The sequence below is a fragment of the Octodon degus genome, unplaced genomic scaffold, assembly GCF_000260255.1.
Source record: "Octodon degus isolate 3935 unplaced genomic scaffold, OctDeg1.0 scaffold00088, whole genome shotgun sequence".
In the NCBI taxonomy this organism is placed as follows: Eukaryota; Metazoa; Chordata; class Mammalia; order Rodentia; family Octodontidae; genus Octodon; species Octodon degus.
The window spans coordinates 2,027,955-2,035,896 of NW_004524664.1; the positions used below are offsets into that span (position 1 = coordinate 2,027,955).

The following is a 7,942-nucleotide window of genomic DNA, read 5'->3' on the forward strand; positions in this document are numbered from 1 at the left end:
AGGATGTCATATCTGTTTTAATCAGCTATTTGTACTTGTATAACAATTCTAAAGTTCTAAGGCAATGATTTCACCACACCCCAGCACCAAGCAATTGGGGACAGAGCCAGACAGATACCAACATGTCACACTTAAATTGGAAAGTTAGGCTTGTGAGACAGACACAAACAAACTCCTTCACAAAGAAGACAGCACAGAAAAACAAAGAGGCCTTGATACTAGTGATAAAGCTACTACTACAAAAACACATATGAGTCCTGGCGTGATTCTGTCCTGCGTGTCTGTTCTGTGGAGCAGTACTCATTCACTTCCGTCTGTGTTCTCTCCCACCTAAGTGCGCACCACCACTCCATGGAAGATTCGATGGATATGAACATGAGCCCCCTGAGGCCCCAGAACTATCTCTTCGGTTGTGAACTAAAGGCCGACAAAGATTACCATTTTAAGGTGGATAACGATGAAAATGAGCACCAGTTGTCATTAAGAACAGTCAGTTTAGGGGCAGGCGCAAAGGATGAATTGCACATTGTTGAGGCAGAGGCTATGAATTATGAAGGCAGTCCAATTAAAGTAACACTGGCAACTTTGAAAATGTCTGTATAGCCAACGGTTTCCTTTAGGGGCTTTGAAATTACACTGCCTGCTGTCTTAAGGTTGAAGTGTGGTTCAAGGCCTGTGCATATTAGTGGACAGCACTCAGTAGCTGTGGAAGAAGATGCAGAGTTGGAAGAGGAAGAGGAAGAAGATGTAAAACTCCTAAGTATATCTGGAAAGCGATCTGCCCCTGGAGGTGGCAGCAAGATTCCACAGAAAAAAGTAAAACTCACTGCTGATGAAGATGACGAGAACCATGAGGACAAGGATGAGGATGATGAGGATGATGACGATGATGAAGAAACTGAAGAGAAAGCCCCAGTGAAGAAATCAATATGAGATACTCCAGCCAAAAGTGCACAAAAATCAAACCAGAATGGAAAAGACTCAAAACCATCAATGCCAAGATCAAAAGGGCAGAAATCCTTCAAGAAACAGGAAAAGAGTCCTAAAACACTGAAAGGACCTAGTTCTGTAGAAGACATTAAAGCAAAAATGCAAGCAAGTATAGAAAAAGGTGGTTCTCTTCCCAAAGTGGAAGCCAAATTCATCAATTATGTGAAGAATTGCTTCTGGATGACTGACCAGGAGGCTATTCAAGATCTCTGTTTGTTTGTTTGTTTTTTTGTTTATTTATTTATCTATCTATCTATCTATCTATCTATCTATCTATCTATCTATCTATTTATTTATTTATTTATTTGGTGGAACCGAGAATTGAACTCAGGCTCTTAGGTTTGCCAGGGAAGTGCTTATTCCACTGAGCCATCCCCCTGGCCCTATTCAAGATCTCTGGCAGTGGAGGAAGTCTGTTTAAGAAAACAGTTTAAACAATTTGTTAAAGTTTTCTGTCATCTTTCATTTCTATAACAGTTGCTATCTGGCTATCCTTTTTATAATGCAAAGTGAGAACTTTCCCTACCATGTTTGATAAATGTTGTCCAGGTCCCATTGCCAAGAATGTGTTGTCTGAATGCCTGTTTAGTTTTTAAAGATGGAACTCCACCCTTCACTTGGTTTTAAGTTTGTATGGAATACTATGATAAGACATAGTAGTAGTGGTGGTGGTCAGACATGGAGATGGTAGGGATACAAATATACATGTGAAATAAACTCAATATTTTAATAAGGTAAAAAAAATGAGCATCAACACAGAAAACAAAATAAAAACTTTTGAAATAGAAAATAACAAAGGACAGAAGCTAAATGCAAGTTAAGACCACCAGGGTACTTAGAACAAGTTCAGAATACAATGAGATAGAGGAAAATGAAGATATGCACTTGATATATGTGAAATGATAGCAACCAAGGTAAAAAAAAAATCTACCAGATTATAGATAAAGTCATTTCAGAAATAATCTCTCAGGTAAAAGAACCACTGTTGACATTTATACAGGATTTGCTCAGCAAATACAAAGTAGAGATAGATTTCAAAAAAATAAAAAATTATAAGAAGAGAATGGGATCCATGAATAATCAGTATAGAAAATAAATAGAATTTATTAAATTGATTCAAACAGATATCAAGGAAATTAAAAGTTCAATTGAAAACTGAAAACCACTTGAATGAAACAAGACAGAATTTAAGACCTTGAAGATAGGAACGTGGCTATTGATTATGAGAGGAAACATCTCTTAAAAATGACAAAAGATCAGGAAACAACAATTCAATAGGTGCAAGTTGTCACAAAGAAAAATAATATAAGACAGAAGTCAACACATAATACATAAAAAGTATTTGTAGAAGTAATAATAGAAAATTTCCCATTCAATCCCTGGTTCCTAAAAAAGAAAAAAAAAAAAAGAAAAAAGAAAGAAAGAAAAAGAAAAAGAAAATTTCCCAAGCAGAAGAATAGAATCTGACAATAAGTGAGGCTTATAGAATTCCAATTATCCATGATCAAAGTAAATTAACTCCAGAAAGATGATAATCAGGATCCTAGAAATTTAGCACAGGAACAGAATATTAAAAGTTATTAGAAAAAAGAAAAACATCACCTATAAAAGGAAAACCCATCAGAATCATGGCAGACTTCTCAGCATAAACCTTCAAGTCAAGAAGAGTACGGGCTGAAGTATTTTAAGTCATTGAGAAAACAACTTACAACCTAAGTGGATGTACCCTACAAAAATATCTTTTAAAATTAATGAATAAATAAGATAGTTCCATGACAAAGAACAACTGAAGAAATTCATGACCACCAAATCAGCACTACAAAGTGCTGAAAGATATTTTAGACAGAGATAAAAATGACAACTCCAAGAACAACAGAAAAAAAAAAATACGAAGAAGGTCAAGCAATTAAATGGAAAGGGAAGCAGGGTATGGAACCAACAGCAGGAAAATTACATGGCAAAGATAAGCCAATGTATATCAATTATAACCATCAGTGTAAATGGCCTGAATTCATCAATCAAAAGAAGACCGGCAGAATGGATCAAAAAACAAGACTCAACTATATGCTGTGTACAAGGAACAAATTTAACTCAAAAAGATAATCATAGACTAAAAGGTAAAGAATGGAAAACAGTACTGCATGCAATAGGAGCCCAGAAAAAAATTAAATTTAGCTATTTCAGTGATTATTTTATTTTATTTTGGTACAGGGTCTTGATATGCAGTTCAGACTCATAGTGATTCTCTTGCTTCAGCCTCCCTAAGATGGGATTAAAGACATGCACCACCACACCTGATTTTGGGGATGGCACAGTGCACCCAGGGTTCTGGGGCTGTCATGGCATATGGTACTGGGGATCGAATTCAGGACCTTGTGCTTGCCAGGCAGGCTGCCAAGCTATCTCCCCACCCAGGGAATTCTAATATTAGGAAAACAGAACAAGCACAAATAACCTAGTGTTTCAACCCAATATTGTAGAAAAAGAAGAGCAAATCAAGCCCAAAGTTAATACAAAAAGCAAATTATAAAGATCAGAGCAGAAATTAATGCAATGGAGACTAAGAAAACAATACAGGAAATACTTTAAAGAATCAACACCTGGGATTTCATCTCATGAAAAAGATTTTGTACCACAAAAGAAATTTCTAAAGTGAAAAAACAACCCACAGAATTGGAAAAAAAAATAGCCAACTGTCCTAGGACAAAAGACATATATCTAGAACAAAAAAAAAGAACAGAAAAAAATCAGACTGTCCCAAAATCAAAGACACAATAAACAAAATAGGCATCTGAGATGAGTATATAATTCTTAGATGAAGAAATACAAATGGTAAATAAAAATATGAAAAGAAGTTCAACATTACTGGTCATTTACAAATTAAAACAACATTGAGATTTAATTTCACTCCACAAAGAATGGCTACTATCAATAAATCAAAGATTAATAAATGCTAGTGGGACTATGAGTTAAAAGGAACCCTTCCCCACTGATAGTGGGAGTGTAGTACTGGTACAACTAGTGTGGAAATTCCTAAAAAAACCACTAGGATTAGAGGTCTCATTCGACTCAGCTTTTATCCTTCTGTGTATCTTCCCAGAAAAAAATAAAAGCATCATACCACAGCAATATATGTGCACCTATATTTATAGCAACAAAATTTGTAATAGCTGAATCTTGGAAGCAACTCAGGTGTCCATCAACTGAGGAATGAATGACAAAGATGTGGTCTTTTTGTACAGTGAAGTACTAATCAGTTATAAAAAAGGATAAACTTGAGACTCCTACAAGTAAATGAATGCAACTTGAGACCATACTACTAAGTGAAATAAATGACTCACATGCATAAAACTCAAATTCTAAAATGTACAATAGATATTGTGAAATAGAAAGAAATTGTCCAGAAGGAAAAAGGAACTAGGATTGGTAAAAGGGGATAGTACAGGAGGTAAAAGGGAAAAACTGTAAGTCAATGATACCATTAGTATCTCTTAGATCATTAAAAGATAAAGTTTGTGATAATGTTCATTGGAAAAAATTTTGTGCCCATCTCTTGTGTCCTGAGAAACTTCTTTAAAGATAACAACATGTAATATATTAACTATTGTTATTCTTCCAGTATTTTGTTATTAAATTTTGTGTTAAGTTTTTTTTCCATAAAATAAAAAAAGAAACAGAAAATTTGGAAATATCCATTCAGAAAAATAAAATGAAAAAAGAATAAAAAAGTCTAACTGGATTTTTGATATGTCATTAAGAAGACTAATCTCTGCACAGTAGGATTTTTTGAAAGAAAAGAGAAGTACAAATTCCCAGAAAAGATTTTACAAGGCTTTATTAAGTTAGTTATAATAAACACAGATTAATAGACTAACAGGCTAAAAACATGTAAAACAGTAAAGCAATTATAGCAAATTAAGGTACATTTTTAGATACACTGGCCATGCTGCATTACAATAACTTTTTTTCCCCAGAAAACATATTTAAGGTAGGTATACCCCAGATTTCCCAAATGTGGAGAAAGATGACAACATCCAGCAATAGAAATCTCAGAAGTCTCTAATCAAATTCAATCCAAAGAGAAATTCACTAAGATACATAAAAATCAAATTATCAAAATGAAAGACAGGGCCAGGGGTTTAGCTTAGTGGTGCAGAGCCTGTCTGCCAAGTGTAGTGTGTGAGTTTGATTCTTGATACCCCTAACAAAAAAGAAGAAAGAAAGAAAAAGAAAAAAGAAAAGAGAAACAAAAAATCAAATCAAAGACTGTGAAAGAATTCTGAAAGTAGTAAGGAATAAGTATAACATTCGAAGGGGTCAAGTTCAATGGACCATATGATTACTCTCATAATAAAGCTTTCAGGCATCCTGGATCAAGGCTGACGTTTCAGGACAGTGACACCTGTCTCACACATTCTTCCCTCTAGATAAATACAGGGTTTCGATACTTAGAACAATGTGTCCTTAACCTTGTGCTTTCAGAGACATTCGTAGAGATGTATGTGGCAAGACTGTAACACAATGATTGACATTTGTCAAGACCATCTGCCAATAGGATAAAATGTGTTATGAGCCTGTAAAAATATAACATTTTAACATAATCTATCTCCAATATACTGGTTAATTTTTCTTTTAAAATATAAGAGAATATCTTTATAGCAAAGCTTAATGTTAAAAGAGAATATTATATAAAGGGGGCAAAGATTCAAACAAAACTTAGTGAAAAATTAAGTAAGGTGACATTGTTGGATTGTCCCATTGGGCAGCTCTATGATCAGTAACATCAGGGGGCGTGTAGAGGGGTGTGGTTGGCAAGCTGCAATCACTACTTTCTGTCTGGTGTTGACGTAGGTGTCAAAAACCAGTTGACAAGTTTGATATGTTGGGCAATTCCTGTGATAACTTAGTTCATGCTTCTGCTCTTAGGCAACCTGCTAAGTGAAGAACAGACTGCAAATGTCTACTTGTTGGGATACACAGAGATTAATCAATTTTTGCTTCATATATTAGATATATCTTAATGTTAGCAGATAGGATGAAAGGTGATATATATTTTCATATTCATGACAAATTATCCGCTTTAGACAGGTAAGTGTAGTGATATGATCCTGAAAATCAATGCTAGGCTGATCATAAAGCACATCTTTGGGAACTTAATAAGAGCTAAATGACGTTCCTTGAATTAAATCTTAATCATGGTAATGATTTTGTGAGAGTAAAGAGAATCCCGTGGAACTCTGTAAAGAACTGAGTGACATATGGCTAGCTCTTAAAATTAAGTTCACAATAACAAAATAATGAATTATTGGAACTTTGAGATTTAAAAAAATAAGCATGAGATGATGATTTGAAATTTTTTCACTGTAGTTCCATTGATCAACCAATTCATAGAGAAAAAGTATGATTTTTCTAAAGACCATGTAAACAGATGAAACTTACTATGAAAGGTTTTAGTTGAGACAGGGATTAAACAAATCAGTTATGTGGAGAAAGTTCAAAACTCTATAGTAAACCTAAAAATAATACTATATAATTCACATTTCTGGACTTCCTTTTAAATACAATAGTTGGTTTTATCTAAATCGTTTTTTTTTTTCTCCTACCCACTCACGGAACTCTAAGGGAAGCTGGTATAGTCAGTTTCACTTCCATTTAAAACCATTAAGTCGTCCAGCACTTTTTCTCCCATGTATTTAATAGAAATTTACACATAGTGCAGTGATCATCCACAAAGCTTGAATTTTAAAATGATAAGTATCCTCAAACGAAACATTAAAACAAGGAAAAGTTACATTTGACACTGTAATAAGTTTTTACTAGAATACAAATGAAAATCACTTGGTTTGCTTGAGAGAAAAAACATACCAGAATTTTCCTACAATGTGTTTTGACAAGCATTACTTCCCCTGATTTTTAGCTCATCTTTATTACAAAGAAAATAAAATCTGTACTTCTGACTCACTTACACTCAAATCACCAAAATGTAGTGCTGAATGAGCTATATGAAGTTTGAGCAGCTTCTAAGCCATATTTTGTTCTTATAGAACAGAGCTCAAAGGCAAATTAGTTATTTTAAATTATAAACATATTTTTAGGCTGAGTAATTTCATTGAACTGAATGTAATTTAATAGATTCTATTCAAATAGTCAAGCAATACAAAATGGTTAGCCAAATCAATCCTCACTCTTCCTCTTGTTCATTGCCTTTTTGTTTCCATCATTTTCCAAGACAAACAAAGAGAAGTCTGGTCTCTCCTCAGGGACCATTACATAGGTGATTACTTTTGTCTCTATTTATGTAAACAACAACACTAGTCAGCTACAAAGGTGAATTCTTGCTCAGATAGTCACCGGGAGATACTGTTCTGAGTTTGAGTCTTGCCTATAATTACTTAACTGGAATGTGAGCTCCATGAAGCCAGTGATTGTTCTTTATTCTTGTGTTTCCACACTTCACCTCATACCTGGTTGTTTTTATGAAGCAGAAGAGCACCTTGCTACTTGGTCTTTGTTCCTTGGCAGAGGACAAGCAGGCTGTACAATCCATAGATCTTAAGCAAACATGTTTGGAAACAATACAAGCATGTAACAATAGATCTGATGTTGATTTTTCAGGATTTCTAAATTATTTTCATTCCTTGGATCCTGCTTAACATTAAAAATTCTTATTTTTCAAAGCCACTATATTATAGTCAACATGGAATTCAGAGGAGTTACCAGATAAAAAGTGACCTTGATTCCCAAATCAGTTGTGTAACCTTAGATAAATAGCTGAACCTCTCTGAATTCTGTTCAGTTTAGTTAACAGTCATTTCAGATTCAGAAATAATGACACAAAAGGTGATCAGGATCCCAGACCTGGTTAGATTGTGTAGAGTACCCATAACAGAGCTGAATCCTAATGATTAAGAGTGTTATCCTGAGTTCTGAACTGCATGAAATAAAAAGAGGA

The 7,942-nt window shown here is 34.3% G+C and overlaps 1 pseudogene; it reads left to right on the top strand.

Annotated features, from left to right (window-relative positions):
* Positions 1 to 331: 331 nt before the first annotated feature.
* Positions 332 to 1,411, top strand: LOC101582610 (annotated as a pseudogene).
* Positions 1,412 to 7,942: the final 6,531 nt, after the last annotated feature.